We start from the raw sequence: 26,283 nt of genomic DNA on the forward strand, positions 1-26,283 counted from the left end.
CGGGTCCAAACTCAGCGCACAACCCTATGCAGGGGATGTTTCACCTTCTCACTTTAGCTCGTCTTCAAACGGATGTTCTTAGGCTACCCAGAGGATACTTGGTCAAAGACCGGAAGTCGTGAGCTGCTTGAGTCATATGTAAAAGAATCGTTTCTGGCCACTCCCAAGTGAATGGCGATCAGAGAACTATCCTCACTTACGTGAACTTCTACACATGACACCATCCTCCAAAACTAATATATACAACTTAGAACTAATATGCATAACGTGCAACTAATATTATATATACAAGAAAATTTATATTAATTAGCATAAGTTTATGTTTTTTTTTATTTAAAACGATTGTGGCTTAAGGCCACAAATCTCCGGAGCTCCCCACCGATTGTGTTTTTGCCCTTGTAAGGAAATATATCTAAAATGAAACGTTATAAGTTAAGGCATTCAAATATATATCAGTAAGAAAAAACCTACCAAAAACTAACCCTACGCACTTTAGCTTTAGTAGAGATTCTTTCTCTTTGCGCCCCTCTAAATTGTAATGGTACATTCCATGGTCTGAAAACATACCACGCAGTATGTCCACACTGCCTTTAGCGTTCTTAGCCTTCATTATACATTTATTTAAAAGCAAAATATTTACCATAACATCCGTGCTTTCTTATTGTGAAAGTATGTCTTGTAATGCATCTTGAAAATTAAAATATAAAAATTTGCTTCAGTTTTATTTTGGAAATGTAAAACTGTATTACTTACTTTGTTCGTAAGGCCGTAAACTTTTTCAATGGCAGTGAGATGTGTCTCAATGGCATCCAGCTTCTAGATTATTTCTGAGATACATATATATATGTATGTTTTTAATCAAATACTAATATATTTATGTATTAATACATTATGCCTGCATGGCCGCCAGACTATGGTGACGGTACTACAATTCTTGATGATTCTACTGGAGGAGCGCAAACGAGATTATAAGACAAATTTTTAACACCTTATCTGTAAAAAGATATTATTAAAAACTGCAAAATATTTGTTCAATACAACCTCTATGGGGGCCCAACGGTTGTGAGCATTCCACTTCGTAATCTATTTCTTCCACCAGGTCATCGAAATTCATTCTATGAAAAATCATAAAAAAAAATTTATGAATGTGTGGATTTAAGGGTATTACATCATCCATAGGTATTGTTGGGTCACCCTAATGAGAGTGACCCGTGCTGCGGGTAAAAGTAATGAATTGTTAATAAGTATATGTAACTCTCTTTTTATCTCATTGCTTGTTAATAACTCAATTTACGTTGCTTACATTTATACACACATGTATACATACACATATTGTACTCATAATTTTCTTTACTTATGTTAATGCTCAAATCTTCTAAAGAGTAATTATGTATATACATACGAAGAACTTTGCAAATAAATCACTCGCTAATGAACCATGAACAAGAGCACACTGCACTTTAATTTGTTTTACACCCCCGCATTTTTAAAATAATAAAATAAAGTAAGAAAAACGTTTCTTGCTCCAACATTTTGGCGCCCAACATGGGGCAGTGTAAATTAAGTTTATTTTTGTGCAAAGTGTGAAAAACTTTGAAAAACCTAATGGTGGTTCCTGAAATTGCATCAATTGCATTAAAAAATATACACGTCCAACGAATACTTAGTGAAGCAATCAGTACATAAACTACATAAAGTTGATGGTGGGTTCCTGGACTGATTTCCGTTTATTTGCACATAACTGGTTTGCGATCGGATGATTTGTCTGGTGAGATTTTAAGAATTTCTACTGTTGCTGAAATTACCGCTCATTGGAAAGCGTATGTATAAAAACAAATTACTTATCGTCATACATAACTACGTTTATCCATTTACATGCATACATAATTCGCTACTTCACCGTTTGGAACATTTTGGTTAACGGAGTTGCATTCGCTGCCTTTGTTAGCAGATCATCGCTTACTCAACATAAGTCACCGCCTACTGCACTGCTCAGCTGAACGTGGGTTGCTCTGCACCGTCGCCGCTATTCTGTCAACGCATCTATTCTGAGAGCTCTGCTAACAGTTATTATCGCGCTTTATTAGTTACATGCTTTCTCTACATTTTTTTTGCATAAGCTGCCTGCACTAAACGTTAGTGAGACATTGTTTAGTGAGACTACGCATTATTAGTGATCTGTATATAACTTCGTTTTTTGCCGTCGTTATTATTGACCGCTGGTAGTTATTCTCTTCGATTACATTAAGGGTGTCCAAAAATAAACGTAAAAATGTCTCTTGAACACTCGAAACGCAAACGTGCTAATATAAAACGCAATATATCGCGCATTAAATCTATAGTTGAGGGATCAAAAGACTTTGATGAAAAGCCGAGTTACAGTGCCAGCTGGGAATTCTAGAGTCATTCTTTAAGCAAGCACTTTCAGTCTAAGCTGACATTGAAGATTTAGATCCATCAGACAAAGGTCGCGCAGATTTAGGGGATAGCTATGTCACAGCTAAACTTTGCATTCAAGCACAACTTGGAGACGAAGGAAACGTTACAATTAATTACCCCGAGACAACAGCTCCAACTCCTGTTTCCACGCCATCATTCTTGCCAAAGTTGTCGCTGCCTACTTTTAGCGGAAACTATGCAGAATACAAACACTTTATTGCATTTTTTACTCAACTTGTCGCTCGGGAACCTAGACTATCAAATATAGAACGATTTAATTATTTGTTGTCGTGTCTTAGAGGTCCAGCTCTGGAAACCGTAAGAGCCTTCCAGGTCACCAGCGAAAACTATCCGAAAGCTTTAGACAGACTCAGGGAACGCTTCGATAATCCCACTCTAATTTTTTTTGGAAGGAATTGCCTCCATATTCACGCTGCAAACAGCCGATAAATCAAACTATCAACGATTGCGTAGTTTGACTGACAAGGCATCAGTCATATTTAGTTCGTTAGAATCATTGGGCACGAGCTCCAATATCGCACAAGCAATGCTGGTTTACATTGTTATTGGAAAATGTGATCAGCAAACTCGCAAAAAATGGAATGAATCACTAGACTACAAATCGCTTCCAACTTGGATACAATGCACCCAAGTTTTAGAACGCCACTGTCAGTTTTTGCATTCATCCGACTCCTCGTCACACCATAAGTTCGAGTCCACCAAACCAATTCGGATTACTACCCCTGGACAGAACTCATCATTCGCCATCACTAAGCCTTCGTGTGTTCATTGCTCTAGCGATAAACACAAAATTATTGGGTGTTCTTAATTTAAGGACATGAACACGAATCAACGCTACGATGCTGCCAAGAAATACGACCTCTGTATCAATTGTCTGAGCAATGGTCACAAAGTAGCTCAGTGTGCGTCGAAGCATCGCTGCCGCTCCTGTAACAGAACGCATCATACGCTCTTGCATCATGACAACGCGACTCTGCCTACACTTGCAAGTCCAACATCTCTTTCTGTATCGCAATCGTTTTAACCATCATCATATTCAACCAAACCTCATACATACAACCAACTAGCAGCCACGCATTCGCATATGGAGACAACGGATCACGGGCAGGTCATTTTAGCAACAGCTTTTGTTCTAGTTAAAGATTCCACGGGTACCTACAAGCTTGGAAGAGCTCTTCTCGACTCATGTTCTCAAGTGAATTTCATGACAGATGAGTTCGCACAAAGGCTTCACCTTCGTCGAGAAAAGTATCACATTGGCATTCACAGCATAGGTGATTCAGCTACCAATCTTAAAGCTCGAACCACCACAACAATTAAGTCACGAACATCAGCATTTCAACTTTCGCTCCAGTTTGGTATCACACCCCATATTGCATACCAACCTGACGCTGAAATTGACACATTGAACTGGAATTTGCCAGCCAACACCACTCAAACCTCGACGCATCGATCTGTTGCTTGGAACAGAGGCATTTTTTGAAGCTCTCGCTGTTGGTCAAATAAAGCTTGGCCAAAATTTACCTACAATGCAAAAAACATTATTTGGCTGGGTGGTTTCTGGAAGGTACCAGTCGAAGCACTATACGCCTTCAAAGTCATGTCTGCTATTTCGTGAAGACTCTATTGACGCAAACATGCAACGCTTTTGGGAGCTCGAAAGTGTCGACTGGAAACCCAACCCTATTTCACTTGATCATCGGATTTGTGAACGTCATTTTATAGCCACAACACAGCAAGATACTACTGGACGCATAATTGTGAGGCTGCCATTTAAGGACAATCCCGCTGCACTTGGAGCCTCATTCGACATCGCTCGTCGCCGATTCCTAGCAATCGAACGCCGTCTTTCGCAGTCGCCAGACACTTATTCCCAGTACGTCTCATTCATGGAAGAATACGATCGTCTTGGTCACATGTCTGCAGTAAAAGCGCCGAAATTAGATGAACCACACTATTACATACCACATTACTGCGTACTGAAACCTAGTTACGAGTAGTGTTCGACGCCTCTTGCCGAACTACGACACAAACATCGCTAAATGATTTGCTTTTAGTTGGACCAACCATCCAAACAGAGCTGTACATGTTGCTACTGCGTTTCCGTTTGTATCGTTACGCTATCACCACAGATGTCACTAAAATGTACAGGCAAGTATCGTTGAATAAAAATGATCGTAAATTTCATTAAATTCTTTGGCGAGCTTCTGCAGATGCAGATCTTCTCACATACCAGCTCAACACTGTGACATATGGTACCGCGTCAGCTCCATATTTAGCAGTGCGAAGCCTTCACTACTTAGCAGAGAAGCATATGGCAGAATTTCCAATTGGCGCTACGGCTGTAAAAACTTCGTTCTATGTAGATGATTTTCTATGTGGTGCAGATGACACAGATACCTTACACAGATTAAAGAAAGAAGTTATTGAGATACTTCGACGCGGACAGTTTCCTCTTTCCAAGTGGCATTCCAATCACCCAGATTTCATGGAAAGCCAAACTATGAAAGAGCTTAACATTACCGACGATTTTACATCAAGTGCACTTGGGCTGACTTGGAATCAACGCAACGACACGTTGTTGTTTTCATTCACACCAAAGCAAGTTCACAAGTCTGTCACAAAACGCACAATACTGTCTATCGCTTCATCGCTGTTTGATCCACTTGGAGTGCTCTCACCACTCGTGACAACATCCAAAATAATCATGCAGGAATTGTGGCTGCTAAAATTAGATTGGGACGAGTCGGTTCCCCAACATATACACCAAGCCTGGAATTGTTGTTTAGCATCTCTTAACTCGCTTTCATCACTCAGCCTACCTCGTTATTGTCTGCTACCAAATGTTCGCGACATACAGTTGCATGGATTTGGGACGCATCAATTCGGGCATACGGATCGGCGATTTACATACGCACAGAAGACTCCGACGGACAGGTTGCTGTACATTTACTCACTTCGAAAACAAGGGTCGCACCAGTAAAAAAGCAGTCTCTCCCAAAACTTGAACTTTGCGGTGCCCACCTTCTCGCTTGCCTGTATGCTAAGATAAAGAACATATGCTCCACTGCTCGCATAACTACTTTCTTTTGGACTGACTCGCAACTAGTTCTACATTGGGTAAAACAACATTCTGTACGCTGTCAACGTTCGTGGGCAACGGGGTATCTGACATACAGAAACTGACTGCAGGTGGACAATGGAGGTATGTGCCTTCCAAAGAGAATCCAGCCGACCTAGTATCTCGAGGCTGCCCTGCTGCTGAGCTCAAATCTTCGATATGGTTTTCTGGTCCTCACTTTTTGCAAGAAAACGCAGTGAAATGGGCAAGGTACACAGGCAATATTGAGCTTGATATGGATATTGTGAACAAAGAGAAACGCAAGAAGACATTTGCTGCAGTTAAGGAGGTAAATTACTTGATCGATGTCATTGATGGCATAAGCTCGTATTTCCATTGTCTGCGCCTCATCGCCGGTCAACACGATTTTTGGGTCTGACATCTACATGTTAAATTTTAGTTTCTCCTATGTCAAAAATAAGGAAAAAATTTTTTTTTCCAGTTAAAGTTTGCTTTTGTAGAAATTAGAGCAATTTTTCGATTTTTAAGCAGAAATGACTGATTTTTATATTTTTTCTACAATTTCACTATAGATTATAATTAGAAAACTTTTTTTTAGATACAAGAGTCGTTTTTATTCAAGATGTGTGATAAACAATAATATATAAATGTCAAATAACAAGACTAAAGACTACTAATTTTTGTAAAGAAAAATTAAAATACATTTTTTTATAAACGTGTATGCGCGCGGATGAAGAACAAAAGAGGCCGGGCGGCGTCCGTCGGTCCCTTTTGTTAATTATGTGTGGTGTCATAATGCGTGTGGTGTGTTGGTGTACTGTTTATTTTCGGGTTAATCTAAGTGCTGCAATTTTTGATTTATGAAATAAATTAAAATATACTTATCGATGTAGATCAGCCCAAAGCAAACTAAAAGAACTAAAAATTAATATTTAAGTGTTTTTCAATGTCTAGAATCAGAATTCAAGCATGAGAACAGAAACCCAAAAAAAAAAATTTTTTTTTGTTGACCTGTGTTATGTATATACATATGTAGAACTTTGCAAATAAATCTCTCGCTAATAAACCGTGAACAAGAGCACACTGCACTTTAATTTGTTTTACACCCCCGCATTTTTAAAATAATAAAATAAAGCAAGAAAAACGCTTCTTGTTCCAACAAGTATGGTGTATTTAATATCTAAGCTACTTAAAATTACCTCATTTTCTGAAACTTAACCTACAAGTATTCATAAGTCTGCAGGACCAACTAGCTCTTGAAAATAATCGTAAGTCTCAAAAAAAGAAGGCCTATAAAAACATCGCCCTCTATTTTTTCGCCAATGAGTTTTATAATCCCTGTTTTCTCTGAATAACAAAAGCTATCCTTATCTCTTTTAAAGTCTAACGAAAATACCCTAAATTTTGAAATTATTAATCGCGTCAAACCGTCTTACGCAGTCAGTTAAATGTAACAAACCGTGTATATTAAAGCTGATTGAGTGGTCGCCGTGTATACTTGAAAACAAATTAACAAATTCTTTCAAAATTTTGTCAGCTACATTTAATTTATGTTCTTCTGTATATAACAAAAATTGTTGGAACTCTCTTGATTTCCAATTGTCAAATTCCAATTCACGCACTATTCGACAAAATTCTCATTCATTACGGAAATATTTCTTTTAGAAATAAGCAATTTTAATAATTTTATAACTCCAGTCACAAAAGCATCAGCGGGTGAATCACAAGTAAAGAACCTAGTATCGAACTGTTTTATTACCTGATTTCTACCTACTTTCAGTCCGTTTGCTTTAAGAAGACCTACTTCATTACAAAAATCTCTAAGAAATTCTTCGGCTTTGCTTTTTTCTTGGAAGAAATAAATAAAGTAGTAATTTAATTCAAAAATACGGATAAAAAATGTGAACTAATTTATAAAATGAAATGTTAATACTTTATGTTTATAATATCTTAAAGTTTAGTAGTTTATTGCAACAAATATTAGTTTGATAAAGAGTTTTGATTTGGAAATATTTACAAATAGTATATTACATGAGGAAAGTGAGTATTTGAGAAGTGTCTTTTTAAAAGAGAATATCTAAATCTTAATTTATTTTTCTAAAATGAGAAAACAGTGTAAGGAAAATATTTACTGATTTTCCGAATAATAGTATTTCTGTTTAGGGTCCTTTGTGACATATTTTTCATATATCGAGCATTCCACTCTACTTTCACAGTAATGCAGGAATTTTTCCTTCATTGTTATTGTTAGTTTATACAAAGAATTATTTTTCACTTTTTAGTATGATATGCTTTAAAAGCGTGCTTTTTAGTTTTTTAAACTATATTTATTTCATTTATAAGCACTTCTATTTCTCCATTAGAGATTTTTCTGAAACCCAGCGGCTTATAGCTTTTGATTGGTGTTGCTAAGACAGCTACGCTGGTTATTATACAATATCATTGACTTCTCTTATGCTTTCGTCAATATCTCTTCCTGTATTTATTTTGTACTCAATATGGCTACTGACGTATTTTTTATAATTTAGCCAATTCGTTTTATAAGAAGTTAGACACACTTTTGGATTAACGAATATGGGTTATTCACATAACTTTATTAGTATAGGAGAGTGATCAGAAGACAGATCAGTACATGTATCAGCACATGGTTGCGATTTATCTATATTTTTGATTACAGCAAAATCAATTACATCTGGTATTTTCTTACGATCACTAGGCCAATATGTCAGCTTACCAGGAAATATTATTTCAAGGTTATTGTGTCTATTTATAACAGTTTGATACAGCTGTCGTCCTTTCGGATTAATAAGCCGAGCCGTGAGCCGTGAGCGACTAATAATTCAAAGTGACTCAAGAAGTCAGCCCCGATGATTGGTTTCGTGACGTCGGCGATGATAAATTGCCACAAAAAATCACGGCGAAGACCTAGATTAAGAGACAATAACCGTTTTCCATATGTTTGGATGATGGATCCGTTTGCTGCTTGTAGCGTATGACCAATTGTTGGTGTTGCATTTTTCGACCACTTTTTTGGGAAAACCGATAAATCGGAACCTGTGTCTACCAGATATTGGGTACCAGAGGTTCGATCTCTAATGTAAAGACGGTGAGAATTTTTCAGAGAATCACTACCCGTCATCAGCGACTCTCTAAGGCGTTTCCGGAAATGTGCAACCTGGTTTGCACCGAATAGCGTTTTTACCGTATTTTGAGTGGTAGTAACAAAACCCGTTGGAGCTCAGCCTATGTTGTTGGGACTGGTTGCGTGACCTCGGCTTGTTATTCTGTCGTGTGTTTGACCTGGATTCCCCTTTGTTAATAACGGCGATGGCTTGATGGTTGTTGAGAGGAAATATGTATTTGAGAGATTTCTTGTGAGGCATAATTTGTGAGGCTATTCTTGCTCAAACATCATAAGAAAAAAGCTTATTTATTTATTTATTTATTTATTAAAAGAAAAATAATAATATAATTATTATCTTACAGAGTAAGAAGCACTAGCTGCCAGGGCTTACGGCTTACTGCTCTAATAAAACTATATTGTCTTAGAATATTAATATATTAGCCAGTAAAAGTTAAATATGAGATCAATATTACTGTCAGTACAATTATTAAAATAATTGATGTTAGTAAAGGAAGTTAATTGGATCTAAGATAACTTACAATTAGAGAATTAGATTAACTTTCTAAGGCCAGTTTTGGACAAAAATTCGGCTACTTTGTGGATGTTTTCCTCAGCAAAAACCTTGAGCGTATTTGAAACGGGTTGGTCATCAAATAGTACGTTTCTAGTTGCACTGAACTTAGTGCATTCATCGAGAAGATGTTTAACTGTAAGCGATGGATAAGTGCAGAATTCGCAGCGTGGCCTATTTGAACCGTTTAGCAGGTACGAGTGCGTGGCTATAGTATGCCCAATCCGAAGTCGAGTAAAAGCAATAATGTCGTTTGTTCGGCAAGTGGACGGAATATGCGGCTGCATGCCAGTTGTGTTGGAGTTCGAGTAATGGTTTTGCACACTGTTCCAAGAATTTATTTTCTGTTCTTTAAGGAAGTTATTGACGAGTAGAAAGATATCCTTCCTCACCATATAATTGAAAGTAAATAATGGCTCCATTGCAACTGATTTTGCTTTCAGATCCGCTAATTCATTGCCAATAATTCCAGCGTGACCAGGAATGCACATAATTTTGATTTCTTTGCCTTTTTGTATAAGTTTGTTGCGTATTTCAGAAACTAGGGGTGCCTTGTTAGTAATATTCATGATACTAGCAATAGTTGACATACTGTCTGTGCAGATTATCGTCTTCTCGTTAGATTCTGATGCTGCTAGTATTGCGTGGTATATTGCAACCGCCTCTGCCGTGTACACTGATCCATAATTTGGTAGGTGCCCTGCTATTACTGTTTTCCTATCAGCTTGGACCACAGCGAATGACGTGTGGTCCTTCGACTTTGACCCATCGGTGTAGTACATTTTCCATTCATGGCGAAAAGGAGATCTGTATTCTTCAAAAAGGCGCTGGAATACTATTGGGTTTGTGGTTGACTTGGCGTGATTTGTTAAACCGAGAAGGAAAGATGAGTAGCTTAAGTCCCAAGGTAGTGAACTGACGGGAGGCAGAAAAGATGGTTTCGAGTCTATTCCTAAAATTTTAGCGTATTCCAGCACTCTTTGCAATGTTGTCGTGCGTTTTGAAGTTATATTAGCGGCCCATATCGATGTGATAGTGTCATACATAAAACTATTTCTGCAGAGAAAGATCTTTGGGATAACCCTCATAGTGGTATATTCAATTCTTTCTTGTAGGGTAGGCATTCCAGCTTCGGCTAAGATGCATTGAATCGGGGATGTTGGAAAGGCACGTATACTCCTTCGAACGGCTGCATGATATGTTGAAGAGATCAGATTTATATTACTCTTTGCACAATTTCCGTATATTGGTAAGCCATAGTCAATCTTCGACAATATTATCGCCTTAGTAACATTAATTAAGGTGTTTGGATGAACAAGGCAGTGCTTAGAAGATAGATATTTAATAATATTTAACCTGACAGCTAGGCTTTTTTTTAACCTAAGACAGTGCTCTTTAAAAGTTAAACGTTTGTCGAAAGTAATTCCAAGGAAACATAAGCTAGAAACATTTAATATATTAATATTATTATGAACTAAGTTTATATCCGTACATTTATGTTTGTGGCAAATATGAAAACATTTGCACTTATTAAGCGACAGAGTCGCTCCAGAACAATTTGACCACTTAGAGATATCGGTTAGTATTTTTAAAAATTTATTTTCAACAGTGTTTAGATTACTTATTTTAGAATAGAGTAAAACGTCATCTGCATAAATAATATGGGAAATGTTCTTATGTCTGCTAATTATGTGACTTAATTCATTAAAGGCGATAGCAAAGAGCATTACGGAAAGGGGGGATCCTTGTGGGATTCCATTTTGTTGGTTATGTAAACTGGAAAAAACATTATTTATTTTTACTTTGAATTTACGATTAGTGAGAAAAGACTTGATAAAATGATATATTTTATTACCTAATTTCCATATTTCTAATTGTCGTAGAACTATGTGAGCTCCGACACGATCAAAAGCCTTTTCGAAATCTAGACTAAGCGTAGAAATATGATTGCGGGAAGACAACCCATATGTGACAAAATTTTCGAAAATAAGGAACGCGTCGGAAGTTCCTTGCCCCTCTTTGAAAGCGAACTGATGTGGGCTAATTAAACTGTGTTTCGAAGTATACCACATAATTCGTTTTGAAACGATTTTTTCTATTAACTTACTCATGCAACATATAAGTGAAATAGGTCTATAATTTAGAACTTCTGAGGACGGGTTAGTAGACTTTGGTATGGGGACAATTGTAGCGATTTTCCAGTTTTGTGGATAAACTCCGCTCGTTAAAATTTGATTGTACAGATTGATTAATCGTGATTTAAGCGGCAGAGGCAAGTTTTTTATCATATCGTATGAAATTCTATCTGCTCCAGGGGTTTTCCCTGACAGAGAAGATATTGTGCTTTCGAATTCTAGATTCTATTATTTTAGCTGATGAGTTGAACTGATTGTAGCTGCGGTTCAGAGTATCATATTTTTTATCTATAAAAGCGGAACTAAAGTTCGAGTCGCTAGAATACGTAGACCAAGTGGAGGCAAACTGTTCAGCTATCGCCTTGGGTTCGAATATTGGGCCAGTTGGGCTATTAACAAAATTTATATTGACTTGGGAAGGTGAGCCAGTTAGCATTTTAATGTCCGACCAAATCTTTTTAGGATTGGAACTGGGATTTATTTCTGTGGTAAGTTTTTCGAAGCACATTCGTTTTGCTTCTTTAGTTTTTTTACGAAAAATAGCATTTGCTTTCTTGTATAAAATCAGGTAGGCTTCTGTTCTGGAACGCTTGTATTTTCTCCAGTTGTGCTGTTTTAAATTTCTTAAGCTCTCCAACTCCTTTGACCAGTATGGAACTACTTTTTTATGAGGTTTAAACACAGTTTGCGGACTTTATTGACATTTTGAGATACCGGGATTTGATCGCAGAACAGAATTGCCTTTTGCGCGTATTTTGACCAGTCTGCTTTTCCTGTCAGGAACTTTGGTTTAGGAAAGGCCCTGGCAAAGGATGACGTTGCAATTTCAGTTACTATTGGGTAGTGGTCACTACCACATAAACTATCAAGAGTTCGGCTATTCACTTTTGGAGCAATATTGGTAGAACAAATAGATAGGTCGACGTGCGTAAAAGAATTATGAGTTGAAAAATGAGTGGGGGCACCATGAAAAAAGCTTAAAAAAGTCACCACGTGAGGTAAAAAGCTTTTTGCTGTCAAACAGCTTTTTTAATAAAAATAAGCATACAAAAATGGACACACAAATGGATAATCAGCATATGTAAGTAATTTTGCAAATTTTAAATATACATATACATATATATGTAAGCGATGACAACTCTGTTGCCCAACAAGTGTCAGATAAAATAAAGCAAGTGGCAGCAACCAAAAGGGACAGTCAACAAGCAACCGTCAGCGAGTGAACAACGTAAAATAACGAGTACGAAATATTTGAGAACATTCTATAAATTTGCATAAGTGTAATATTTTCATATATTTAAATAAAGTTCTATATTGTTATAATTGTTTGACTGTCGAGTGCACACGAGTATGGTGTTTTTCTACATATATATACAATAATTTCATATATATAATAATTAAAAAAGTAATAATAAAAATGTAAAAAAATGAAATAAAATAAAATTAATTATTTAAACATATGTAGATGTCTTTTTATTCATTCTTAGAGGAAGTAAAATGTACAGTGACAGTAAGTAACTTACATATATGTATATATTTATTTTTACAGAGGATTGGCTCATAGAGAGCATATAACTATTACCAACGCATTTTTGGTAAGAGCCATGCCCGTAAAAATACAAACACGCCAGGAAACGCAGATCAAAAGATATATTCGACTTCTGCATATACAAAGAACAGTTCCTCCATGCTCAAATACTTTTTAAAAAATGCAAAATATTGATTTAAAACAAAACAAACACAGATGTTTTCTATTATTATGGCTGCTTTCACACGTCACAGATATTTGTGATAATAGTGAGCATTTGAGCTTCCGAATTTTTGCCAGAATAAGGTAACCCTCACTACAGTGAGAAACATCACTGTAGTGAGGTTGGTGACTTTTGTGAGGGCATGAGAATAGGGCTGTTATTTTGACGATTGTGGCTCACAAGTAGAGGTTATGGTACACACATCAAAATAACGTGTTCCCAATGTAGCAACTAGTCCATAAATCACGTTGATTTTGAGCTTGTACGCCGGGCGTAGGACGTCGGGTATGTTGTGAGCGTCGCCAATGTGATTTTAACTTCGGTATATTGCATGAATTTCTGTCGTCGGGGTCACCAATGTAGCGGTTAAGGTGTTAATAAGTAAAACACTATTTAACTAGCTACTTACTTAATTTAATTGTATTTATTTACTTACAAATAAATCCGACTTACAAATAAATTTTTAATATGAATATAAAAGTTTTATGTTGCGTGCGATAGAACACGTGTGGTCTCGTCCGATGATCAAAAGGAATAGGACGAATTAGAGAATCTAATATGAGGTGATCAATATTATAACGGGATTAAATATTTTAGTTTGCTGAATACAGTGTTACCAGATGAATGTAGTTAAGTAGTTACAATATTAGAAATAGTTAATAAGTGGATCTATTACAATTTTGAGAGATGCTAATATAACGGGTGATTTTTTTGAGGTTAGGATTTTCATGCATTAGTATTTGACAGATCACGTGGGATTTCAGACATGGTGTCAAAGAGAAAGATGCTCAGTATGCTTTGACATTTCATCATGAATAGACTTACTAACGAGCAACGCTTGCAAATCATTGAATTTTATTACCAAAATCAGTGTTCGGTTCGAAATGTGTTTCGCGCTTTTTTATCGACAAATTTTGTTCAGCGATGAGGCTCATTTCTGGTTGAATGGCTACGTAAATAAGCAAAATTGCCGCATTTGGGGTGAAGAGCAACCAGAAGCCGTTCAAGAACTGCCCATGCATCCCGAAAAATGCACTGTTTGGTGTGGTTTGTACGCTGGTGGAATCATTGGACCGCATTTTTTCAAAGATGCTGTTGGACGCAACGTTACGGTGAATGGCGATCGCTATCGTTCGATGCTAACAAACTTTTTGTTGCCAAAAATGGAAGAACTGAACTTGGTTGACATGTGGTTTCAACAAGATGGCGCTACATGCCACACAGCTCGCGATTCTATGGCCATTTTGAGGGAAAACTTCGGACAACAATTCATCTCAAGAAATGGACCCGTAAGTTGGCCACCAAGATCATGCGATTTAACGCCTTTAGACTATTTTTTGTGGGGCTACGTCAAGTCTAAAGTCTACAGAAATAAGCCAGCAACTATTCCAGCTTTGGAAGACAACATTTCCGAAGAAATTCGGGCTATTCCGGCCGAAATGCTCGAAAAAGTTGCCCAAAATTGGACTTTCCGAATGGACCACCTAAGACGCAGCCGCGGTCAACATTTAAATGAAATTATCTTCAAAAAGTAAATGTCATGAACCAATCTAACGTTTCAAATAAAGAACCGATGAGATTTTGCAAATTTTATGCGTTTTTTTTTTTAAAAAAGTTATCAAGCTCTTAAAAAATCACCCTTTACATATACTATGATACAAAAATTTTTTCGGACAGGTAGTAGCGTTCGAAGGTTAAAAGATCCACGCCAAATGGAGTGGGCTTTATGCGAAGCACGATTTATTCAAAGGTTTATTTGTTTCACTTGAACTCACCGCAATGTATTAAAAGCTATTTTTCTTTTATTGTTGGTAGAGTAGGAAATAGTTCTTCTTAATATAATTAATCCGGACATTACTTTGAGTGGGGGGACATAGATTTTAAAATAATAAATTTAAAACTAGGATCAAAGTCTTACTATGCTCCTTACTATTAACACTATTGTTAAATAGGAAGTGGGCTCGGTTTCACCTGATTTCGTCCAATACGTTGAATTAAGTTGAAATCAGACCAGTAGATCCCGCGATATGGATTTTCGTCGAAATGTAGGTGGTGCTACGCCTATCGTTCTGTACCTTATATTTTATTTAAACATTAATGTCTCATAAACAGTGGTTCGAAAGTTTGGACTGCTTTATTGATGTAAAGGCCCTTTAAAAGTAATATAATCAAATTACCTCAATAATGTTTACTCTTTAATTAATCCAATCTTAAGATCTCTACGTATTTATATATAAAAAAGACTATAATTTTAAAATATTTTCAGATCCGGAATATTTTTAAAAAACTTGAACCGGGGTATATTGCAAGGCCTTTCTAGAAGAGAAAGAAATACATTCGACTTCAACAGATTTTATGAAGAATATTGTAAGAAAATTGAACTTATTCAAAAATAAATTGCTAATAACATTTCATATTCAAAAGTATTCCCGCAAACTGGTAAAAACTTCCCAAAAAAGTTTCAAAATCGACAATCACCTAAATTTCTGCCTAAACTGCAACAATTTGGGCGAAATATTGCAGATCTCCATCATGAACTGAATGGTAAACTAAATCTGATACCAGAAATAGAACCTCTGCTAATCAAAATCGATCCCTTTCTATTTCTATTGTTTTCTAACTAAGCATTTATTGAAAGCTCCAAACAAAAACGAAGCTTCACTCATTACAATGATTTAGCAGAACGAAATCCATTGTACAAGAACGACTATGATTATGATTTCATAGATTATAGTAAATATATATCAGACTCAAAGTCTCGGAATATAGACGAGGATGAACAGCCATGTTCTTCATGTGGTGGCAAGAGTAAGAAACCTCCCACAAAAACTGACAGCAACATAATGACTAGGAATAATAAATGTAATTGCAAAGGATATCAACAAGAATGTCTATGCAGCTCGAGAAAAGCTCCACGCTCATTATACGATACCTGGTAAGTTTTATATAAAACGTGAAATGACTTCAGTAAGATTCAGTTACTCCAATTACCAGGTATTCAGTCTTCAACATGAATGCGCCCTTGCCGTTCCTAACAACGAAATTGAGGATATTCCGCAAAAAGAAAAATATTTGGTTCCAAACTGCTCCATCAATAACGTATTTATTACATTTTTAAACAATCATTTTATATTTACAGCGACATTTTTTATCAAATAAGCCTCAAATATTTTCATCTTGTCGCACTAAAGTTCTCTACGCATTTATATAGTACTTATGCATGCTCATATTATCATATGCGCAAACTCAATTACACAAACCTATGGTCAAGAAAAGTTCTATACAAATTTATACTTGTATGTAAATTACAACAAAGCATTATACATTATTACATCCTAGCATTATAAAAAAAACAACAACATTCAATCAAACTTTTCTGCCCGCCGCAGGTATCGTGGTCAACAAGTTTTTTTTCTGTCGACGATTGCTGAAGTCAATTCGCAATTTGGCAAAAGCGCAGGAAGCTAGATAAGTACAAACCCATCAATACTCATATATGCCATCAACTTACGTGCACGTATGTGAAAACATTCGTTTTCAACACATCAAACGTTTCTTCAGGTGTTAAAACACGTTGCCCTATTAGTTTTAGTTTTGCGTACGGGAATAAAAAGAGGTCATTAACAGAAGTCATAAGGTTATCACATCCCAAAATATCAAGGCATTCTACGAAATAGAAATTGAAAATTTATATTCTCAAAACTCGGCTGACTTGTCGCCACAAAGGAACAACATTTTGCTATAGAAATTATAGCTTTGTGCATCTAACGGTTTTTTCTAACAATCAAAAGATACATATCGTCACCTGAAATGCAAAATAACGTATCATCAAAAAATTCGAAATTGAGTGTCTTATTGATTACGCTTCACTACTTCAAATTACATACATAATATTAAATATGTTCAACAGTTTCTGGATCTGCGGTCATATTTAAACCAATATTAATATTTTGTTTCACTCATGTTCTATTTTATTTCGTGTTTCATTCATGCCACTGTAAATTTCTGAAAATGTTGTTACGTTATTTTGCATTTCAGGTGACGATATACGAGTATCTATATAGTAATATAGTATAGTAATGTAGTATAGTAAGACTATATAATTTATATGGTCTTCTCAAAATAATCATTAGTGTTTAGTATACGCTTGTATTTCTAAATTACGAGGGCTGTCCGATAAATAACCGACCTCAACGTGAAGCTAGCGGCACATCTGAAAAAAAGTTTCTAATTCAAATTGTGCATATTATAATAGCTACTCGCCAAAATTTCAGAAATTTATCTTGCGCAATTATCTGTTGACAGTCGTTTTTGTGAGTCTATTTCGGTGATTTCCCCAAAATGGAAAAAATTGAATATCGAGCTGTAATTAAATTTTTATTTTTGAAAGGCAATACGCCTTCACAAATCAAAGATGAGTTGGACTCTGTGTGTGGTGACTCTGCACCATCGTTTACCACCGTAAAATTTTGGGCAGCTGAATTTAAACGTGGTCGCAGGAGCTTGGAAGATGATGAACGTCCTGGGCGTCCAAAAACTGTAACCACGAACGATAACATCGCTAAAGTTCATCAATTGGTACTAGACGACCGCCGGATTAAAGTTAGGGAAATAGCTGAGATTATGAAGATGTCAAAAGAAACTGTTTGTCACATATTAAACCAAGATTTGGGCATGAGAAATCTGTCCGCGCGTTGGGTGCCGCGTTTGCTTACGCTAGACCACAAACGTGCGCAACGTAAATTGAGTTATTAACAAGCAATGAGATAAAAATAGAGTTATATTGACAATTCATTACTTTTATCCGGAGCACGGGTCACTCTCATTAGGGTGACCCAACAATAACAATATGTTCTAAATACAAATGTTTATATAAAAAAAAAACTTAATTATACATTTAATATCGTAGTAACATATGTAATTAAACATTTACTTAATTCCTAAATGGTAGATCTAGAACATGTTGTCTTTTAAGTCTAATAGTTTCATTACTATCATCTAATAACATGACTGCCAAAGGATTGTTATGATAACTTATCCTGTGCAAATATGCTGAACTAAATCTTTTAATTTCATCTTTAACAAAAGGTATATTCAGGTCTGAATAAATGGCTTTATTTGTTATGAACCAAGGCGCGTTTGTAATTAATCTTAGAGTTTTCGATTGGTATCTTTGCAGAATTTCAATATTTGAGTTACAAGCAGTGCCTCAAAGTTGTACACCGTATGTCCATATACAACATGTATGTAGGTTTTAGTAAATAATGTAATTAATTACTCGGTGACATTGTTAACGAAGAATTCTTCTATGCCAAGGTCTTCTCTTCTCTTTTTCCAAGCAACGAGACTTAAAGAAAGGGCCTTTGGCGAGTCTGATGCTTTTTTTGAGTTTGATGAACACATCCGATTCGGTGAAGCCTTTTACTTTTACACATTCTACAAAAAAAGATGAAACCGTATGTAATTATAAATTTCCATCAATAATAAAAACACGAAAATTTACTAAATAGTAACGTATTAAAGTGCTTCACATTCTTCATTTTTAATTAGTCTTCTCATATGCCTTTTCGAGAATGTTAATATTATTTCTTTTTTTCAGAGTTTAAACATAAAATTAAACAAAATTTTTAATTAAAATAGCAGCTTACTTAAACACGACCAACTTTACTTATACATTTTATTTTAAATATGAACGCAGTAGAATTTAGCCGCATAGCTTACTTTTATGCATTACTTAGTATCGAAGAATTCTACATAGAATTTTCTTCGGAGTATTCTTCAAAGAAAATTGTAAGCGGTGAACCATTATCCCGCTGGGTATAAGCTCGTCCAACCAGAGAACGTAGAATATAGAGAAGGTGCAAATCGAAATCTGTATGATGGTTCGATTGCGCGGCTAACAGAGCTGATAGATTTTATGTAGGGAATTCACCATTCTCGCTGCTATTTAGCAGAATTGAGCATGTTCTTTGGCAGAAATATATGTAAATGACTGAAAATAAATAAAGAGAATTTGCTTCGTAGAAAAATATACAAAATATACAAAAGCATTCTCTGAGTGACATATGCACGCTTATGTTGTATTATGTGAACGATTGTCACATATGCGTGATTTTCACATACATATGCATGCTTATATTGAATTAATGAACCATTGTCACATACATACACAGATGGACAAAAGTATTCGCCACTGAACAAGCTATACATGAATTAGGTTCAAACTATAAAAAAAAATATTCGAAATGTTAATTTTACGTTATATTTCAATAAATTATATTCCATACATTCATTCTTGACAAAAAAACTCCAATTAAAAATAATAAATTTTAATATTTAAGCTAAAAACTCCAGAAAGTTCAGAAAATGGTTGGACAAAAGTATTCGCCACTTACACTTCAGGAAAAATAAGGAAAAATTATTTTAATTTTATTTCTCTTTATTTTTATTTTTTAATTTTTAAATTATTTAATATTTATTTCGACTATTACAAAGTGAAGATGTGCAAAATGATCTTCATTTCTTCAAAGAAAATTGATGACCTTCATGAAATATGCATATTCGCATTATTTCGTTATCATTTCCACATTTGTACCAAAAGAATTTCTATGACACATGCATATGTACATATGTATATTATTTCTTTGGCACATTTGCCTGTATGTTTACGAACACAAATACGAGCCACATACATATGTACATGCATTCATAACAACAAGTGTCGCACGCATCTTTCGCATCTCCGTCTTCACGGTCAACCAATGGCGTTTTGTCAAAGGGTCAAATGCTGAACACATTGAGCGGGGATGACCGCAAGCGACATCTGTCAAATATCAAAATATACACGTTCATATGGACACAGTTGAGTAGTTGTGCAACTGTCTAAATAACTGTGTCCATAAGAATGTGTGTATTTCAATATCAGATTCAGATGGCGCTTGCAGTCAATCGAGTTCTATGTGTTCAGCACATCAATCTGTCGAAGCACTGACGCGACGAGACGCGAAAGAAACTAACAAACGATTGCCGATTGTTACCGCTTCCCTTGCCGCTGTAACAGCTTCGCCTACGAACTAGCGTAAATATGTATGCATATGTATGAACTTGCATACATATCGACGCTGATTTTTGCGAGCTAAGGAAAAATATTTTAGAATTGAATATTATAAATCGACAACTCCGTTGTTGCCACTTTTGTCACTTCTTTCTGTGAAGAAGCATCAGAAAGATGTTCAATTTATGATTTTTAGCTTTTGCCATCGTCGCGAGAAGACGCTTGTAGGCAAAGGCATGCTCGGGGAGATGTTACGGCGTCTGTTTATATGAATGAAGCGCGGTCGCTTGTGGCATATGCGCCTGCGTTTATGAATGAAATCGTTTTTGTTGTAGAATTTACTACATTTGGGCTTCGCCAATTCGGCTGCCATATTGACTTGTGATGCTTCTTCTATTTGAGCAGTTGTTGTTTTTATAGAACAATGCTTCAATTTTTTGTTGGTGACATATTCACATGTGTACGCATATGTATGTTTGTATGCTTGTGCATTATTTGTTCGCAAGTGTGTCCAAATATATGCACATATAAGTATATATGAATATATGAACATACAGATCAATGCGAATTAACTTCCCTTGTGTGGGAAGTATTAAAAAAATATATTCCGTTCCGCTACGCGCGGTAGAAATTAAACAAAGTGTTGGTTTGAGTGACAATGTATGGTGCGCTTTGATCATCAAGATGATCACTCAATACGCTTGCCGATTATACACTGATCTTTATTAGTAAAAGCACTTATATTTATATTCTTATAATTCTATGCTTATTACTAAAGATGCTTTGGCATTACATTAAGTGATGAAATGCCAGAGCATTGGATTTCCAATTATTCTCATTATCAAAACAAATAATGGAATATTGGATTTTGCTTACTTATCAAAACAAGTGATATATTGATTTCTTATTAATTAAAGTATTCTGCTGACCAAGCAGTAATACTGTGAGAAGATACAATTTGTTTACATTTATCATTCAGTATCTGTGTGGCTGCTGCCGTTAACTCCCCCCTCTCTAAGATGAATCGTCCCCGATTCAGTATCATTTTTTGATATATTGTAAATGCTCTCTAAAATAGCGTTATATGATAATTCTTGGAATTTTATTTTTTTACTTTGCTTATTAGTTTTACATGATTTTTTTAACTTTAAAATCTTATAGATTATGTATATTATTATTAACAGTACAAGTATTACAATTATATACCAGAAAAGTGAATGATTTTTAACTTCTTTAATTCTTTCACTCAAAATATTTATGTTTTCAAATTCAAATTCTTTGTTTTTTGTTTCAATGTATTCTATAATTTCAAAGTTATTAATATGATTATTTTTTAAATAATTCCATATTTTACAATCAATATTTTCGTAAGTTATATTATCAATATTTGTATAATTTTCAAATGTTACAAGGTAAACTCCATTTATGGCAGAGTCATCTATAGTATGATTTCCAGAGACTAATATTGCTCCTTCTTTAATTATATCTATGTCTTTATGTTTTTCTTTAATTTTTTTACATTTCCCTTTTTTATTGGACAAAATATCTGATAGGCAAGTATTTTTATTATTAATTTTACAATAAGTATTTATCATTTCTCTTTTGCAATTTTTAATATTTATATATTCTTTTTTGCATTTCGCAATTTCATTATTAATTATTAATTTACCATCTTTTTGTGGAATTGCTCTTACTTCATAATATTTGCAATCATATATAATTTTTGGATACTTAATATATATAACTATTACATCTTTATTTTGTACTATTTTAAAATTTGAAATATCTATTACATCAGTTATTGTCAATCGTCCATGTTCATTCTTAATTATACTTTTAATCTCGTCTAAATTTAAAATTGTCGGGTTCAAAATTCCCATTTTTCCTATAGCTATTGTATTAATCATATTTTGTAATTCAGTTATTAGGAATTGATTTTTCCGTTTCATTAGAATTTTAATATTTGAGTTTTCATTAATGTTATTGATTGTTTCAGTTAATTGGTTAATAATTCCAAAAATTTTAGAATTTGTTGTGTATTGTTTATTATTATTGTCAATTTATTCGTTTAATTTATTATTTACTAACACTAGGTCGTCATGGTCTGGTGTTCCTGCTATCCACTTCCATAATGTACCTATTTCATTTATTCCTCTCCTATATCTTGTATCTTTAATTTGTAGTTGTTCTAATAAAGTTTCTATGAGTTCTATTTCTGGATCTGTGTCTAAATCATTAATATATGCCTTGTCTTGTTCATTATTTTGTTCAAAATTTTTATATCTGAGTTTTTTATTATAATAATTTGTGTCTGAACTTATAAGTTCTCTAAAGTATGTTAAATTAGTGATGTGAAAAATATTTCCGTAGTCATTATACAGGGCTACATCTCCGTCTTCTAATAATACGTAATCTTCTCTTGTGTAGTCCACAATGTCTGTCATTGTATATGTAATTAATGTTAGAATAATTAGGGGTATCATCCTCTAAAAATATATGATTAAGATTTAATATTATCTTTATGTACTATTCTATTCCTGTAGTTAATTCTAACTTTATTCCCTAAGTCTTCTTTTACTACCTGTTTCTTGTATCTAGGATTTAGTTTATTTCTCTCTCCTGTAATCTTTTCATATATTATTTCTCCGCAAAAATATGTTTTATTAATTCTATTTTTATTGTGTCTTTCTAGCATCTTAGTTTGTGCTGATAAAAGTTTTTCTGGTAAAATATCATGAGAGACTTTGTTATAAAGTACTTCAAATGGTTTCTCATTTGTTACCGAATGTATAGTTTTGTTATATTGTTGGGCAGCTCTAAATATTGATTCTGAAAAGCTTATTAAATTATATTCTTGTTTAATACATCGTGAAATTTCAATTATTGTTGAATGTACCCTCTCAATTTGACCATTCGTGGTACTATGATTTGGGTTACAAAAAAATATTTCTATTAGAAGTCTCTGCATCAAGGACTTAAATTGTACCGTAGTGAATCCTGGTTCATTATCAATTGTTAACTTCTTTATATTAGGGAAGCTTTGTAATATTTCTAACACTTTATCTTCTAAATTAATCTTATCTTCGATTTGCTTAATAACTAAAAATTTGGAATAGCTATCTATACACGTAATGAATTTTAAAGATTGCGCATAGAATATATCCATGTGTATCTGTACTCCTTCCTCTGTAGGTATTGGGACCTCTCCAATTGGTATTTTTATAGGGTGTCTATCATATTTGTTTTTATTACATATGTCACAATTCCTTACATATTCTTTGAATTGTTTTCTCATTTCAGGCCAATAATATTTTTTGCAAATTTGATCCAAATTTTCTTGGTAACTTCTATGTGCTCGTGTATGCGTTTGTTCAATTATAATTCCTTGGTCTTCTCTGTTCGTTATGTCAATTGCAAAATTTTTCGTATATATGAATTTATTAGTAAATGTTTCTCTTATTTTCGCTTGTATTTCGTACAGATCCTCTATTGAGCAATGTATTGCCGTAACTATATTTATATATATACATCAATCCTTTAATATTGTGATTAAATTATCAACAGTATCGTATTCAATTAAATGTCTAATTTTCCCAAATTCTTGAATTTGCTCATGTATTGTAAATCTATTTTTACTTAGTAAAATTTGTTGTTTAAATTGGTTTAATGGTTTTTTTGTCTCGGGTATCTGAGTATGATCACTACTTTCAGCTGAATGTTGGGTTACTGTGGTTGACGATTCGTCGGATAAATTATTAAGAAATTGTCGTGATAGAGCATCTGCTACCACATTTGTTTTACCTGGTTTATATATAATTTTTGCTCCATATTCTCCAATTAAAGCATGCCATCTTTTCATTTTGGCATTTGGATTTCTAGGTGAGACTGCAAATGTTAGTGGTTGGTGATCAGTATGAATTTCCAAATCTGAAACTCCGTATAAATAATTTCTTAGATTTTTTAATGCCCATACGATAGCGTATAGCTCCTTTTCATTAGTCGCGTAATTTCTTTCTGTTGAATTTAATGTTTTAGATATAAATGTAATAGGTTTGCCCCCTTGGCTTAAGACTCCACCAATAGCTTCATTTGATGCGTCTGTCGTTAATATAAATGTTTCGTTAAAATTTGGTTGAATTAATTCGACTTGATCTACTAATATAGACTTCATTTTCTCAATTGCCAAAAGTCCTTCTTGTTCCAATCTAATTTTAATTTTTTTGGACATATGTTGTGAAACTCTTCCGTTTTCACCTGATAAATGTATTGTTAATGGTTTTGCTATTTTAGCATAATTTTTAATAAACTTCCTGTAATATCCAATCATTCCTAGGAAACTTCGTAACTGTCGTAAAGTTGTTGGAACCGGAAAATTTAAAATTGTTTCAACTTTTTTTGGATCTGTCTTTATAACATTCTTTGCAACAATATATCCCAAAAATTCTACTTCTTCTTGGTAGAATTTAGATTTTTGTAATGAAATTTTCATATTTGCGTTTTTTAGAACTTCTATTATTATACTTAAATGTTTTTTATGTTCCTCGAAGCTTTTTGAAAATACGATTATATCGTCAATATAAACGTGACAAAATTTTCCAATAAAGTCCCTTAAAACATTGTCCATCGCCCTTTGAAATATACTAGGCGCGTTTTTTAAACCAAATGGCATTCTTAAAAATTCGTATTTTCCGTTATTTACTGAAAATGCAGTTTTTTCAATATCGTGTTCTTTAATAAGGATCTGGTGAAAACCCGATTCCAGATCTATTGTGGAAAAATATTTCGAACTTCCTAAATTTGAAAGTATTATATTGCTATCCGGAATTGGATATTTATCCGATTTTGTTACTTCATTTAATTTTTTATAATCGATTACCATTCGCAATTTCGGCGTACCGTCTTCATTTACACCTTTTTTTGGTACAACCCAAATTGGTGAATTATATGCGCTCTTACTTGGCCTTATTATTTTATCTTCCATCATTTTTTTTACCTCTTCGTTTATGAAGGAATTAGCAGAAAGAGGATATGGGTATTGTTTACTCCATATAGGAGTTTCAACAATTGTCGTTACTTCCGCTTTTATATCCGTTCGAAACGGTAAATTCATTTTTATTGAAGAATGTATTTTATATATTTCATTTCTAATTTCCTCTCTTAAATTTTCAATTTCATCTTCGTTTATGTCGGTATTTCCTTCGACTGGCGCTTTAGAGAACTTTTCCTCTAAAGTAATTTTGTTTACATAGTTTTCCTCTTCTATATTGCCGGTATTATCATCGGCTGGCGTTGTAGAACTTCTTTGTTCCACAATATATTTTTTATTTAATTTGCCGGTATTCCCGTCGGCTGGCGCTTTAGAAGTCTTTGCTTCCAAAGTAATTTCGTTCTCCTTTACGATCTTTAAATTATCCTTACTTTTCTGATGCTCATATTCGCATCCTAAGCTAAATATATCCTCCTCTTTTTCATTATTTATTATTAATTTCTTTTTTTCCAAGTTAATCACTGCATTAATGTCCTTCAAAAATTTGTATCCTATTAATAGGTCTGCTTCCAAATTTTCGATTTCGTAGAATATTTGTTTTTTACCGAATAATGTGATAATGTGATAATAGCGTATTATCGAAAATCCATTAATTGTTTTTACTCTCTTTTGTATATCCAATTTATTTTTATTTTTGTATATTCCTGATTTAATATAGCAACTAGTTGCTCCTGTATCTATTAATATTTTAAAGTTTTGACCAGTAACCCTGTCATCTAGAAATATATATGTCAGAGTTAATTTTGGCCTAAAAAATGATCCTCCTTAATATTATTAATGCGCTGTGTCTTAGTCGGTGGCTGCACATTCTGTTGTGTACTTCCATGTGGCCTTTTTTCCAAATTGTTTTGATTAAATGTTGTTGGCTTTTGCAACATACGGTTGCGTGTATGGATGCTTGAGTCGACATCCATTGGTGTAGGTCGTGGTTGGTTATTCTGGTATCCCATTCTTTGGTTATAATTCCTTTGTGGTTGGACTTGTGGGAACCGTAAATTATTATTAAAATTACCATTATTGAATCTGTTGTTAGAAGTATGTTGCCTGTTATTATTGTTG

At 34.3% G+C, this 26,283-nt stretch overlaps 1 long non-coding RNA gene across 3 annotated transcripts in view; it reads left to right on the forward strand.

The window, feature by feature from the left end:
* The window catches only part of LOC105233304 (uncharacterized), a 1,563,509-nt gene that overhangs the window by 687,475 nt on the left and 849,751 nt on the right, over positions 1–26,283 (forward strand). For all 3 annotated transcript variants that reach the window (XR_007421867.1, XR_007421866.1, XR_007421868.1), the window contains 4 exons: positions 15,390–15,490; positions 15,548–15,667; positions 15,749–16,058; positions 16,118–16,222. This is a non-coding gene — a long non-coding RNA (uncharacterized LOC105233304). The remainder of the gene's footprint in view (positions 1–15,389; positions 15,491–15,547; positions 15,668–15,748; positions 16,059–16,117; positions 16,223–26,283) is intronic.

Source organism: Bactrocera dorsalis, chromosome 2, assembly GCF_023373825.1.
Source record: "Bactrocera dorsalis isolate Fly_Bdor chromosome 2, ASM2337382v1, whole genome shotgun sequence".
Classification (NCBI taxonomy): domain Eukaryota; kingdom Metazoa; phylum Arthropoda; class Insecta; order Diptera; family Tephritidae; genus Bactrocera; species Bactrocera dorsalis.